Source organism: Chelonia mydas, chromosome 7 (assembly GCF_015237465.2).
Source record: "Chelonia mydas isolate rCheMyd1 chromosome 7, rCheMyd1.pri.v2, whole genome shotgun sequence".
In the NCBI taxonomy this organism is placed as follows: domain Eukaryota; kingdom Metazoa; phylum Chordata; order Testudines; family Cheloniidae; genus Chelonia; species Chelonia mydas.
Window position 1 is genome coordinate 100,699,720 of NC_057853.1, and position 15,799 is coordinate 100,715,518.

The 15,799-nt window shown below is 39.8% G+C and overlaps 2 protein-coding genes across 5 annotated transcripts in view; one reads left to right on the plus strand and one right to left on the minus strand.

Moving 5' to 3' along the window:
• DOCK1 (dedicator of cytokinesis 1) overlaps positions 1-15,799 on the minus strand; it is a 545,102-nt gene that overhangs the window by 295,605 nt on the left and 233,698 nt on the right. The window lies entirely within an intron of this gene.
• INSYN2A (inhibitory synaptic factor 2A) overlaps positions 3,381-15,799 on the plus strand; it is an 82,555-nt gene continuing 70,136 nt past the window's right edge. Inside the window, exon 1 of one of the 2 annotated variants that reach the window (XM_043552001.1) lies at positions 3,381-4,061. The gene's annotated coding sequence lies outside the window, so the exon portion shown is untranslated. The remainder of the gene's footprint in view (positions 4,062-15,799) is intronic. The other variant, XM_037903704.2, reaches the window with a different exon arrangement.

Genomic DNA, 15,799 nt, shown 5'->3' on the forward strand with positions numbered 1-15,799 from the left:
GACAATAATATTTTCCTTCAGCACCAAACATTATGTTTCTGTGATGTTGTTTGTGCAGTTCACATCTTATATGTGTGAAGAGGGCTTTGCTTCTATTATTGTTGGTGCAGCTGCTGCTGTCACAAAGTTCTATAATTTAATTCATGGGCCTTAACTTATAGATAAAGATTTGATCATCATATTACATAATGTTGTGTGTAGAGCACATCTGGGCACAACTTTGCTTTGGTACACACAGAAACAATAAGGAGAGATCCTGGTGGGGAAACAGACTGCCATCACTGAAAAAGAAAAATTAGAAGACATTTTGGACAATGGAAATTCTTTCCACCCATTTCTTTGGAAATTACACTGTGAAAAACACTGTCAGACCACAAGCTTTCTTAGTGTTGCCATCTCTTAACAATGTCATCAAAGCACTAAATGTGAAAAGATGCCGCAGCAGTGGACAGAAAATGCACAATAGCATTTCCAGCCACTATCCCGGTACAACAGAAGTACATGCACCTGATCAGGAGGGATTTTTCTACAGGGGCTTTTCCAGCACAATTCAAACTATCAAAATGTTTCTCCACCTTAACTGGGGGTCCATTCACATTTAGTTTAAGGATCAATAGTTTGATGGTGTTGAATCATTTTTTTGGTGCAGCAGAAGGCATGAAAGGTGGTGAGGGAATGAGCTAGTAATATCAAGAAATGAGATACTACAGTGCCACTGAGGAGGTGGGGAATCCTGCAGACAGGCTCCAATTGTGAGATGCAAATATTCCATTGTGGAGAAGATGTGTCCTAAAACAGGAGGCTATATAGGAGACGGTGCTTAAAGTGTGCTTCACCAAAACAAGCCACAGACACAGGAAATACCATTTCTAAAAAACAAGACAGGTTGCTGAGGGGTGCACATTTTTAGTATCACCTAGGGGAATCTACCTCTCATTGGCTGCTTTCCCCACTTGCCTGCATCCTGAAGAGCAGTTAATCAGGGTTGCTGCAAGAAAGAGACAGAGCTCTCCCCCCCCTTCCCTGACATCATTCTCACAGGAGGGGAGGGGCAGGGAGAGGGGGGAGCAGAAGGAACCCAGCATCTCAGGACAGCCCAGCTCCCCACTCCCCCTTTCCTCCTGTGAGTAAGGGTTGGTTCTTCTGCTGCTCTCCCTGCCCCCTTTAACACCCAACCTGTGAAAGGACATAGGGGACCCCACTGAAACTGCCGCGCCCCCCCACCCCATTCCTGGAAGAGGAGAATGAAGAGCTCTGGAGGTGCAGCAGTGGTTGGAGGAGGCATAACAGGTGACAGGGCAGAACTGATCAGGGTCTGGAGGGGGCAGAATTAATTGCTGGGCAAGGGTAGGCAGTTGTAGAGATGATGAACCGCCCAACCCCCCTCACCCCACCCACTTTCAGATCAGTTTAAACATCATTGTTAAATACTGGAAAACTCAGCCCAAGGATCTGGGTTCCCAGGAGCCAACACTCAGATCAGATACATTCTCAAGAGTTCTGTCCTGCCTGCCAGACAGATTTAGTTAAACATTAGTACATTCCAATGGCTGGGGCGCAGACAATCACAAAATCTCTGTCCTCTTCTTTGAAATGCTGTTGGGGGCCCAGGGGAGAGGAGGTGACAGTGATGGAAATTCTAGGAAAAGCAGCACAAGGTGGGGTTTTCTACATTGCTTTGTCAAACTACTTCAGTTTCAACCTAGACCCTTGCTCCTTAGGGATCAGAAGCAAGTGAAAACCTGTGTGTTTATTCTACATCTTGAACATCCTTTCCCAACTAACAGCTTTGAGACAAACACTCCACTGAATTCCCAAATGCACCAACATCACCTACTCTGCAGTACATACAAGAAAAAACATAAAGGAAGAATGGCTGTCATTTGATCCTAGTGATTCAGTAATTTCTCAATAGTTCCACATATTGTTGCAATGCTTGCACGTAAATTATCCATTTTTATTCAATATATCACTGCATGTCTATGCTTTAACAAAAACTGGTTAAACAGATACCAAAAATTATAGATGAATTTAAAGTATCTAAATAAAAATAATATAATACATAACTGCAAATTTTCTATTATTTTCACTGTATTTTCTCATCAATTTAAAAGATCAAAATATCCAAGCCACATTTTGTTTTTTTTCTTTTCATTTCTCTGCACTTTTAAATTTGCTATGCTTGTTTGGTCATGGGAAGCTTTCCAAGGTTGTTGGTCTTTAATTATATTTCACTTGTATATTTTGTTGTTTTCCTTGCTTGTATCCCCAGAACCACAAGCTGCTATTATATAGGTTATACCAAGGGATTCTCAACCTTTTTCTTTCTGAGGCCGCCCAACATGCTATTAAAAACTCCAGGACCCAGCAAGGAGGTCTTGGGGCTCCAGCTATGGAGTGGGGCAGCCTCGGGCTCAGGGCTTCAGCCGCTGGGGGTGAGGGTGTCAGGGCTTCAGCTGCAGGGGCTCCAGGCTTTAGCCCCATGGGGTGAGGGGGCTCTCTATTCTTGGCTTTAGCCTGGTGGGATGGGGGATTCGGGGCTCTGAGCATTAGCCCTGTGGGGCAGGGGGACTCTGGGCTTTAGCCATGCAGAGGCTGGAACTAGGGGCTTCTGACCTGCAGGGCGGGGAAGCTTGGGGCTCTGGGCTTTAGCCCCGTGAGTCATGGAGACTCAGGAATTCTGTCTTGTAGAGCACCAGGGTTTCTGCCCCACAGGTGAGGGCACTCAGGGTTTCTGCACCAGGGGCTTGGGGCTCAGTGCTCCGGGAACCAGCCCCATGGGGTGCGGGATTCGGGTCTTGGGGCTTTAACTCCGTGGGGCAGGGGAGCTCCAGGCTTTAGTCCCAGGAGGTAAATGGGCTCAGAGCTGCAGGCATTAGCCCTATAGGTAGCCCCGTGGATCCTGGGGTGGGGGGGGCTCGGGCCTTCTAGCCCCATGAGGCTTCTGCCTCTGCGGGGCGGGGGGCCTTGGGGCTCCAGTCTTTAGCCCAGCAGAGCGGGGGCTCCAAGCTTTAGCTATGGAGTATCAGCACTCGGGGGCCCTGCTTTGCAGACCCCCTGAAACCGACTCTCGGCCCCCCGCTTGAGAACCGCTGTGTTACACTATACTTGTGTACACACTCACACAAAAGCCAAAAAGATGCTAATTCAACTCAACAGGCTAGTACAGTCTCCGGTGTTGTCTTGCAGCTTTGTTTACACACTGAAAGAGAGACAGACTCATGGCTCAGATGTAGCCTAGTAATAAAGAAAATGTACATAAAATTCCAAAATACGTGAAAAAATTCTTCCTCTGTCAGACGATGATTTCCCCCCTTGTGTGAATCAGAAGCCAGAGGCACGGCTCCGCCCCCCTCCTCCGTCACTGGACCCAGAATAATCATCAACCATTATTTTAAGATCTGCACGTTAAACTCAACAAGTTCCTTGTCACAGTCCGTCCACATCAGAGTGAGTGAACACGAGAACTCTCCCTAGTGGGGAGCCGGCGCCAGTGGCTGCTGCTGCCTCCTTCTTCCCACTGCCTGCCTGCGAGATACACACACGGAGCTCTCCCTAGCACCACATCGCACGCCACGCTCTCCCCCATTGCTCATGCATTTCCAAAAGTAGCAGGGAATCCAGCTTCATCAAATCATCTGCCTGCAAGACAGGAGCATTACAGAGATTGCTTCATCCCGACCAGATCCGGAACCCAGACTGGAAACGGTGTCTGCTGAAACGACTCCCCCTCCGCCCCCTTCCCCCTGTTGGATTCCAGATCTCAGTGAAGACAATTGCAGTAAATGAGGACATTTCAGGAGTGCGTGGCTGCTACCGCCGCCGCTGCCTAGAGGCGAACGCTCTCTTGGTCACAGCTGAATAAATGTCTCAGTGTGATAGCTAAAGGGGTGGTGGTGATCAAGTCTCCGGAAAGCAAAAGAACATTTCCAGCCGGTATATCTTGCAGCAGATGCTCTACACCCGTGGATCGTTTCACTGCAAGCTTGCAGAAGTGAACGGAGAGAAATGCATCGCAAAGGAATTGCACAGACTTTTAGTTATTTTTAAGGCAGCGTAAGGTAAGCTTTCCACTGCAATTAGACATGTTACCCTGAACTGTAATGCTACCCACAGATCTGGAGGGATCAGAGAGTCTGCTTTCCCACCTCCCTGAGAGAGGATTCATACAAATAGTGAGTTTCCAGGTTTTCCTAATTAAAACTTCACAGTGAATAGTGTAAAGCCGCTGAGCCTAAATGTTTGGGGAGGGACTGTTATGTAATAGTATTTGGCTGCCTGGGCATAGGTATTGCGTCCTATAACTTTCATGACAGATAAGGGGAGAAAAGGGTTGAAGAAATATCACTGTGTCCAAACCGTTTCTTTGTTCTAGAAAAATACCACAGCTTCAGCTAATAAAACACCTTGCCAGAGGATTAGTAGTTAAAGATTTTTCAGAAGATGCACAAGGTGCTTCAGCCTTACAGGATTGCTTACAACTACCACGGCTTGTTAACTTTTCTATTATACAGCCCAAATATAGTCCCAACAAAGAGATTATAATTATACCTACCTATAAAACGTGGTAATGAGATTATTACCAAGCAGATTTCCTTCCCAGTAACTTGCTGTAAAGTACTGGGGGTAGGGGAACACACACCTTGCTCCGGCTTTGAAGCTCTTAGCATTTTGTGAACTATTATTATAGTTGGCAAACACCATTTAATATTCCCAAACCCCTACCACTTGACACATTTCAATTGGAGACGGCATGAAAATGTAGCAGACAAATAGGACAAAGGATAATGCACATCAAGCACCAAAGTCAAAGAGACTGCCTTGGACCTTGCATCTTGCTGCTTCATGCAGTGGGGTTTCCGTCTTGCGTCTGTATCACTCAAATAAAAATCCTCTCCTGTGACCTCAGCGTCTCTATTTAATATAATACTACAGAGAGCTCCAATTATAAAGGGGGAACTCGGATTGTGGTTATCCTGGATTTGCAGGGGGTGGAGAACCATGACAAAATAGAGCATCTTTGCATTCTGCAAAGCAAGAAACAAATTCTCAGCTTGTGTCAATGTCTCCCAAGAGGTCTGTCCCAGTGGAACTGCGGATCCACTCTCTGCCAGAGGAGCCAGAATAGGCAGTGAAGCAGTTTAATTCGACCTTGTATGTCTAAACAGCTTAAATTCTGTGTAAGCATAACGGAGAGAAATTTAACTCATTAGGCTCTGGGATCTGGAAGTTTGAAAAGATCCATTTTTTAAATCTCCATGATTATATTATTTTACATCTGAACACTGGAAGGCAGCAACAAAACAGACAACAGTAAAGGATCACATCAGTATTGGAGATTTATTTCTTTCCTTTAAGTGTTTCACTGTGGTTACTTTTCATATTTACTATCAGTGTCAGGGATGCTGTACCTATGAAGGTTAAAACCTAGATGCTGGGTGAAAAACTAACCAGTAAATTTCATGCTGTGACCATTCCAATTTGTATTGTACACATGAAAATTAATGTAACATTAATTTCAAAACCACAAAAATGTGTCTGTAAAAATTCTCAGCATGGAGAATCCTAAACCTTATTCTTACTCTTGGTGTTACACAGATTATATTCCACCAATCTGCTAATGGTTCACTTTCTTCACTACAACAATATTAGTCTCTGGCCAGATTGGCAATTAGAGTTTGAAATTAAAAGCTGTTGTTTATTTTAGTATATCTGTTACAAATATATGCAAGCAGTTCAAATAATGGAAACACGGTCATCTGAATTTTAACTAGATATTACTAAGTTAACATCTAGAGGTTTACACCCTGTATCGATGACATTTTTAGTCATACTGGTTCTATTAAAAGCAGATTATGAACATTTCTAATGCAACTACTCACACTGAACAATTTCTTAAACAATTATCAGATGCAGTTTTAATGTGCTTCTGCCTTTAAAGGATATTAAATCATCTAAGGAAGACTCAGGGCTACTGAAAGCTTACAGTACAGAAAATATTTTTATTTTAGTAATGACATCATGATGTCCTTCATGGGAAAAAAAAGACTCTTATCACTGCTGTTTAATTTTAACATGATTAACAAAATAATTCTAACTTTTAATAAAACAGGACCCACTCCCCATCTCCACGCCCCTCCCCAAAACATAGAAGAGTAGCCAGGTGGCAAGAAGCCACCTGATAAAGAAAGTATTAGTTACTAATCTATGGGAACAACATTTAAACTGTTCATCAATTGACAGTCAATGCACAGGTCTGCTCATTAAGCAAGTACTTCACAGGATCATCTTTGTGGTTTGCAATTTAACTATTTCACTGACAGAGGCACCTTTCATAACAGAATAATATAAATATCTAACAAATTTGGAGAAAATACGGAGATTAAATTCTCACTGAAATTATGTACAATGAAAACATGGCCTACAGAACCACGAGCCTCTGCACAAGAGATGAATCACAAAGCATGTGTGCTCCTCATAACACTCACCATAGTGGACAGAATTCTATTGGTCACCAAAACACATGGTAACGTCACTTGGAAATCCAAACTCAGCAACAGACTTTATGCATTTTATGTTGAGACACCAATAATTTTTTGTATAAAAGGTATTATTCTTAGAATAAGGTAAGAGCAAAGTTACACAATAGTAACATAAAGCTCTGATAGTGCCACTGTAGTGACCACTGTGGTAATGAAAGTCAATGAAATCGATTAGCTTGCCAAAAATCTATGCTAAAACATAAGCAGAGCTCTGCAAAGCAATTGAGCTGTGAAATCTCAAGGCAATTCCTTGTAGGGACCAGTTAGCTTGGGTAATCATACGAATTTTACAGACCTGAGGCAAATCATAGTAAATCTAAAAAAATTTAGAACGTAAAGACTCCCCAGACAAAACTTGCTTAATTATTTGTTAAGACTGCGTTATGTATTTCATGCCTTCTGATAACCACAATTTAGTTAACCAGCTGAAATCCCATTGAGACCCTAAACAAAAACATGGATGCAACAAACATGGATGCAACAAACTTGTTTTATAGCACATAAGTCCTTTACATTTTATTACATCTACCTTTTAAACTTAGTACTGTTATTTCTTTTAGAGATTGAGATCACAAGCATATTTTAGAAGTGAAATCCTGAAGTGGTGAATTCAATGGGAGTTGAAGATATTAATCTCTCAGGAACTGGTCCTTCAGTATTTTTGTAATTGGATAAATACAGGACAACATGGCAACATACAAAGCTAGAACTAATACGATATTCAAATACAAATATTTTTGTGAAGTCTTTAGATTCATTATGAATTACAGAATATGATCAGATGCATTTTTATTATAGTGGAACATCTCTACATTAAAGTCAATTTACTGCACATTTTACTCAGAAAGAGAATAGAATCTCTACTGATCCCTTAATGCTTTCAAAAACAGTAGTACTACTTTATGCATCTGCACAGCACAAAATCATGGGGATGGATCACTGGCTCAAAATCAGCTACTTTTCAGTTATGCATATGAGCACAAATCTCACAGGCAAAGATAACTGGTTGTAAAAAACAATACAAAGCCCTAAAAGCTCATTTTGATGTCCTTCCTTGTGCCTACTTTTCTCCTTGAGCTGAGGAGAGATACTGGGCCTGATTTTGCTCTCATACCAATTTTAAAACTAGGCCCACAGACTTCAATGCAATTAGTCCTTGTTTACACCCAGTGTAAGTTAAAGGGGAGTTGGGATCATTTAATCAGTCAGAGATGGACAGAACCAAAACTCCCACGTTTTGGGAAATTTAGATCCCAGATCCGTGGTGTGGGTCCCTTTCTAGTTATAATATAGACTTTGTTATGATTGTTTAGAGTGAGCAGAGGAAGTGGGGGAGGAGTATGCATTCTCACTGGGAATTGCTAAACTATTAAATACAACACCAATTCCTAACTTTAAGCTATAGTGTATGCCAATTCCAGTGGCATCCTACATCAACTGGTCTCCAAACCCACCACGAATGAGACCAAAAGCTGTATGAAATGTCTCATCAATGCTGTGAATATATGTGCACGTACAGTGTACTATTTAAGGACCTGATCCTGCAAATCCTTATTAACATGAGTAGTCCTGTTGAAGTTACCGAAACTCAGTAAAGGATCACAGACCCTAATGTGTGCTCTGAAATAATATAGTCATTAATTTTGAATGTATTTACTTGCTTGGCTAAATGCAGATATACTTTTATAGGGAAGTTTCTATGGGAAAAATTATTAGACTCTTTAATCATTTACTCCTAAGTTAATGCATTAGACCAAGAGTGTATTTGGTAAAATAAATAGCCAATGAGATGGCTAAGAAATAAACCTCAACCAAAAATATGCACCCATTCTTTTGTACTTCATGTCCAGGAGAGCTGCCATTCCAGCCAGACATCATAAAACATTCTAAGTGAGGGCTGTGATACTCCCAGACAAACAATTCCTTAGAATTTCTGCACAAACATTACCAAATCAGTTTACCATTTCATACCTCTCTCCCTAAAATGAGCCTTCATTAAGCAATCTAAAGATCTGCACTTACACAGCGGACCCAACCAAAAGTCTAGGCGACTTTCCCACCTGGTAAGAAAAAGTCCATGCAACCTGTGTAGTGTCAAGATAAAACCCCTTCCTGGAGTTTGACATTATTTACAAATTAACATAAAGACCAGCCCAAACCTTCTCCACAAGCTTGGCTCTCCCTAAGGTTTCTACTTTAGATCTACCTAACCTGAACCCTAAGTCTTTTCTGTGTCAGACCTATGATTCCTCTTCTCAGGTGAGCACTTGCTCTGAGGTCTACTTCCTCCCTTTTTAATTGCCTTCCATCTGGATAGCCTTTTCTTTAGGTTTGATGTTGCTGGTAGGTGTTATGGGGTGGGGATAACTTCATTCCATCAATCCCTTCTGCAGTGTACCCCATCACAAGATGGATTTTCCGTCTCTAATTGTCTGTGTTTAACTTTTTCTTTATCCAGTTTATCTTTCATTTTATCCATTATTATTATTTATTAGTTGTATTGTGGTAGCACCTAGAGGACCCCACTCCTACCTTGATTTTTACATCAGTGTCCACATCTGTGAAATGGGGATGGTGATATGTACCTCCCTTTGTAAAGCTTTTTGAGATCTACTGATGAAAAGAGCTAAGTATTATTGTTGTTGTTTTGGAAGGAAAAGAGGAAAGGGGAGGAGGAGGCTGATTTTGATTTTTTTTCCTTCTGCACTATCAGTATAATGTACTTATAAATATCAGTGGTCAAGCTACAAAACCAGATCCTAAAAACTGATTTTAAAAAGATAACTTAAGTGAGATCCACTTTCATGATCTGAAAGATGAGGAGGGGAAATGTCAAAAATAGAGGATATGGGCTATCCAAATTTCATGGTTATTTGTTCGCCCCTCCATCCTCCCACATTTATGACAATTAAGTGTACCAATTTGTAGGACTCTTACAGAAAGACATGCATCACTGAACAAGCAGTGGACATCATACTGTTTGTATTATACTTTCTCCTCCTCTCCTTTTCATTTTCTTATAACTTTCAGGAAGCCAACAGAGCTTATAAATCACTAACGAAAAAAAGTGTGACCAAAGATTCAAAACAGACATTGCTAAGATATATGACAGTTAAAGCCTTAAGCAAGCACATAGAAAATAAAATGCTATTTTTCCAATATGTGTATATAAAAATTAATGTTCAAAGATGTAACACATTATTTTGGTGTCTCAAAACTTCAAAGTGTGTCTCAAGCATCTTTCAGTCTGATGACAAATTGATCATTTTAAATAAGAACAAACTTTTTCATTTCTGAAAAAAGGAAAAATATTACAGAGGTAATGACATCTGCACAGTTTCACTCAACAAGCAGGCACTTCTGATGTTAAAAGTCTTTGACAGCAGGCTTCAAAATCAAAACTAATCAGTAGTTCAATCATGTGAGACATCTGCATTGAAACAAATCCTAATCGTATATTTTAAAGAAGTAAAACCTTTTGATACTTTTTAAAAAAAAGTTATACTTTTTCTAACCCAATATAGAGATAGGCCCTTAATAAAAACTCTAGAATTTCAGATCCAAATCTTGTGATCGACACTTAACTGTAAAATAGGTTGCACCAAAACGCTGGATTCTCAACTAACCCCAACTTTGGAGCAATATCAATATGAATCTAAACGTTGCCATTCAGCACTGTCTCTCAAGTCCCTCACTGTCTCATCATCACCCAGACCAGACAAGTATTTAAACAGAAAATCACACCCTAGAAATAATTCTGCAAACTGTATGATTTAATTCATCTTTTATCTCTAACTTCTCCAAGATAGAGAACTGCAGAAGCAAACCAGATGCTCCACATTAGAATGATCAGATATTAATATGTCCAAACGTAGATCCATCGCTATTGAGCTATTAAATAGAAATGCACTTATTTTACTTAATTCCATGAAAATCACACAAGATAGCTCTTAATACCAGTAGGCCCCGTCTGCATTGAGAACCATGTTAATGTAACAGTCGAAGCAGAACTCCCATTGAATCGCTTTCTAACATGGTTTGGTTAGGCAGCATGGGAAGGGCCAAATAATGTTAAGAAATAACTTTTTGGGATTAGGTTTTTAGCTAACCTTGAGCACTTTATAAAAAAAAAACAAAAAAAACCCACACCTTTTATCATGGTTTGGAACATTCTATAATGGCTGGATTATTAATATTTGTATTAGTCAACCCCAAGAGCCTCAGTCAGGGCTGAAGCACCATTATGTTAGCCATGATACAAACATATTGGCCCAGATTTTAGAGGTATTTAGACATTGCTCTGCTCTTTTGAAAATGGGACTTAGCCATTTAAGTCACTTAGGTCTCGCGTCACTTAGGTCTTGCAACACTAAGTGAAGCAGTGCCTAAATATCTTTAGAAATCTGGGCATGAGCTCTACCCAAACAACTAAAGAATCTAAGGAGACAAATTACATGAAAGGTGTGGGTAGTATGGGGGAGAGGTATGAGAAAGAAGGCAGTCAAATAAATACAATATCAACGTTTGCAATTTTTGTTTCTGTAAATAAAGTGCCAACTAACCCATTGGTTATTTTCTTCCTGACATCCCACCACATGTGAGTGAAAAGATTATGTGCAGAAGAGGGTAGTGATCTTATGAATCAGTTCTAGAAATTTTCTGTGCATAAAAGCCAGCATCAAAGAAAGTACAAAGATGTGTCTGCGAGAAGCTGACAAATGGACAGACAAGACTGGAATCATGACAGCAAAATGCAGAAGACAGGAGATCAGCAGGAACTATGCGTGAATTCAATATGATTAATACACTGCTCCATTCTGAGCATAGACTAGGGCTAAATTCCCTGCATTTTAAGTGAAACCTGTAAACTTTACATAGCTTTTTATAACTATACAACTTAGTGACAAAGAGGTGTTCAAGACTTCAGTCACATTCCTAGCTTCATATCTACCAGTGCTGTTTAAACACAAAAAGCCTTATTAAAAATGACACAAACTGTCTAACTAATGTCTGACCTTGATACCTAGGGCTTTATTCAGGCCATTCCTATTAATGCATATGGGAGTTCTCAGCTAAAGTCCTACACAGTTACATAAGCAGAGCACAATTCAAGCCAACAAAAGGAGGAAATTCAGAGTTCTAAGACCTTTAATTAATTTTAATACATTTTTTGTTATCCAAATCGCATATACCCCATCTTAATATAGCCACTAGCTCATTCATTTCAACCTCCTATTTGACATGGTCTTCTTCCATGTTCATAAAACCTGCAAGTTTCAGAGTAGCAGCCGTGTTAGTCTGTATTCGCAAAAAGAAAAGGAGTACTAACTAGTGGCACCTTAGAGACTAACCGATTTATCTGAGCATAAGCTTTCGTGAGCTACAGCTCACTTCACTGGATGCATTCAGTGGAAAATACAGTGAGGAGATTTATATACACACAGAACATGAAAAAATGGGAGTTATCATACACACTGTAAGGAGAGTGATTACTTAAGATGAGCTATTACCAGCAGGAGAGCGGGGGGGGGGGGGCGGGGGGGTGAGAAAACCTTTTGTAGTGATAATCAAAGTGGGCCATTTCCAGCAGTTAACAGGAACGTCCGAGTTTTGGAAAGGAAGATGATGTCTGTCTGTATCTGTACGGACGTTCCTGTTAACTGCTGGAAATGGCCCACCTTGATTATCACTACAAAAGGTTTTCTTCCCCCCCCGTCCCGCTCTCCTGCTGGTAATAGCTCATCTTAAGTGATCACTCTCCTTACAGTGTGTATGATAACACCCATTTTTTCATATTCTGTGTGTATATAAATCTCACTGTATTTTCCACTGAATGCATCCGATGAAGTGAGCTGTAGCTCACGAAAGCTTATGCTCAAATAAATCGGTTAGTCTCTAAGGTGCCACTAGTACTCCTTTTCTTTTTATAAAACCTGCAAGCAATTCCTACTGTATGTCTACTCACCTCTTCACTTTATCTGCCAGTTTAACTCTGGCCTCTTCTTTTACTCTCCACACAATCCTTCCCAATCTTGGTTCGAGAACCTTCTCCCCTGAAAATCATGTCAGCTGGAACAAATCTTCGTGTATCCGTGTGTCCCATTAACTGCCCATCTTATTTCAAATTTGATATGACAATATTGTATTCCTCATGTCTATACATGTGAGTCGTGCTCTCCCTTTGTTATTATTTACCTAAGAAGCATCTTGAGAAACAGCTTTTATCAAAGATGCTTCACAACAAAGATGTCCCGTAACATTTTACTGTATTGTAATACACTTTGGTACAACAGCTAAAAAGTATTTTCTCTACCGATTTTGTTCTTTTCCATTTAGCTAACATTGATTTTTTGTACTGTCTCTCCAGTGTGTTGCAGAAGCTAGTTTTGCTTACTTCTCTTTTTCTTGCAGTAGCATCACTAAGCACAAATATGCACAGGACTTACAATACTTTTTGTTAGTTAACAGCTACTGCAGAGCCAGCACAGGAAACAACTGAGGACAAAAACTGCTTACATACAAGTTCTTTCTTTCTTAAGTGAATATTGCTTTCCTTTTATTTTCTGGTGACTGGTAAAGTTTGGAGCGCAGACAGAGATATCTACAATCCTGAAGTCATTCATCAAATAATACTCTATTAAAGACATGTTAGATTCGGGACCTAAATTACCTGCCTGCATTCTTTAGCACTACATCTACACATGCTTATCTCATGACCTTATGTCTGTTATTACAAATGGCTTTTGAACAGCATCATATCATACAATACATAATGATAATCATTATCCAAACAGAATGAGGTGATGATATTTGGATGCCTTAACTCTGGCACTGACCTCAGGACAGTCATCAATGCCTTTGTCACCTCCTACTTGCAGTGGGCTCTAATGAAGGTGACAAATTCAGTGAGTCTTGAATCTGACTTTGACAATTTGTCAAAGGCTACCCGTGAAGGACAGTTCGAAGCTTCAGTAGCATAAGCGGCGTAGCTCATGAAAGCTTATGCTCAAATAAATTTGTTCGTCTCTAAGGTGCCACTCATATAAAAATTCTGATTAACATGTTCCCATTAGAAACTCAAATGGCTCCATTTATGTTGGATGGGTCAAAAGAACCTCAAATTTGAGTGTCCAGTAACTGGAATAGTTTTTCATTTTTTTTATTTGACTACTAGTTAAAAAATTCAAATCGTAAGCTGTAAATGCTGAGTTATGTCAGTTCCTCTCCTGTAAGTTACATTGTTGTTTAGTATGAATTTAAAATTGTTCACAGTAGGCAGCAATACTAACTCTCAGTATCGGGACACATCATGAAAACGTCAAACTACTACCACAAGACAATGCTTTTGTTTAGACACAGCAAAAGCTTATTGGTAAATATGAGTTCGTACCAGGTGCTGAAGGCCTGCGGACTCCGGATCTGAGAAACTCTAGAAAGAGCGAGATATGGGGACTTTGTATTGAGGGTCTGTCAGCAAGAACAGCTCATCTTATGTTTGATCTTAGCTGTTGTTTTAGGTAGACAATAAGATAACCAGATCCAAACCTACATAGACAAAAACCAAAACCTGGAATTTCACCTTGGAGTTGATGGGAAGCCCCTCCAATACACTGAGCACATGTGTAATGCACTAAGGCCAAAATTTTCCATTAAACAAGCAGATCATCTCATGCTACTGAAGCTTCGAACTGTCCTTCACGGGTAGCCTTTGACAAATTGTCAAAGTCAGATTCAAGACTCACTGGATTTGTCACCTTCATTAGAGCCCACTGCAAGTAGGAGGTGACAAAGGCATTGATGATGTCCTGAGGTCAGTGCCAGAGTTAAGGCATCCAAATATCATCACCTCATTCTGTTTGGATAATGATTATCATTATCATTACACCGTAGCTCACGAAAGCTTATGCTCAAATAAATTTGTTTGTCTCTAAGGTGCCACAAGTCCTCTTTTTCTTTTTGCGGATACAGACTAACACAGCTGCTACTCTGAAACCTATAATATGAGTATTAGATATAACCTTGACAGACTGAATAGCTACACGGATTACACTGCAGACAATTCTGGTAAAATTTAACTGATAATTTCCATGCTATCAATAAGGTACAGTGCACAGTAGAAAAATAAGCAAAACTTTTATTATTTTTTCCATCGGTATCCTTAATCCCAGCAATGTTTGACAGTAATAACTACTCCATGAATAATATAAATTGACATAGAACTTCCTTTGACATTGTATTTGTTCCAGTGTCAAGTATATAATTATTAATTTGGACGTCAGGGGGTCTATTCACCTCTTGATGCAAATGCCTAACTCCTAGTGTTAACATTGGTTACACAACCATTAAGGGAAAATAAACCCATACTATACAGAATTTGATCAAAATAAATAGGATTATATTTAATCTTGTGCATATAATGCAGTATATAGGATGTAATGAAGAAATACCATTAGAGACTGTGGCAGCATGCAGAATATCTCTTTTTCAGTCTTCCAGAAGATAAGTTTAACAAAGTGTTTATCCAGCGGATTATTTTAAGGAATATTTGCAAACTTTTATTTTTCAATATACTGCTGTTTTTGCTCCAACACTGTTCTATCAAAGTATACATATATCATGAATTTTTTGTGTGCATTCACCCCTAGAGCTAATCTTAACTATCCAAAAAAGCACAGTTTAATAAAAACAAGAGAAACTCTTACAGTAACAACACTTGTTCTTTTTTGTATTTGATGCAATTATTGTACATGCTTTGCTACTCTACCTATAAGAAGAGAAGGCAACCAGAAGCCACAGCCTCAGGCAGAAACCTTCACATTTTTCAGCCAATGAAGAAGCAGTACGTTCACATGAGTTGTCATAAATTATCATAGTAATTATGGTGGTGCTATGTCTAAACTCTGAACACATCAAATTTAGTGATTTTACTAGTAACTGTCACAACAGTGCTGAATCTACAGTAGTTTAGAACACATTCAAAACAATACACGCTGCAGCTATTGTCTACAGAAGGACAACAGCAACTTTAAAAACAAAGTATCACCTTAGGCTCACAGTGGCATTGCTCTGACTTCTTGCAGTAATACACATGCATCAAGAGAGGAGAGGTACACGGCTAGAGCAGTTTGCATTTACGTTGGTGAAAAGAGGGATCCATAAAAGATTAAGAAGAAGAAATAACTTTGATAAAAGATGAATAAGGAAGTCCAACACACTGAGCAAAGTAGGAGTCTAAAATCAAATGCATGAGGTCTCCA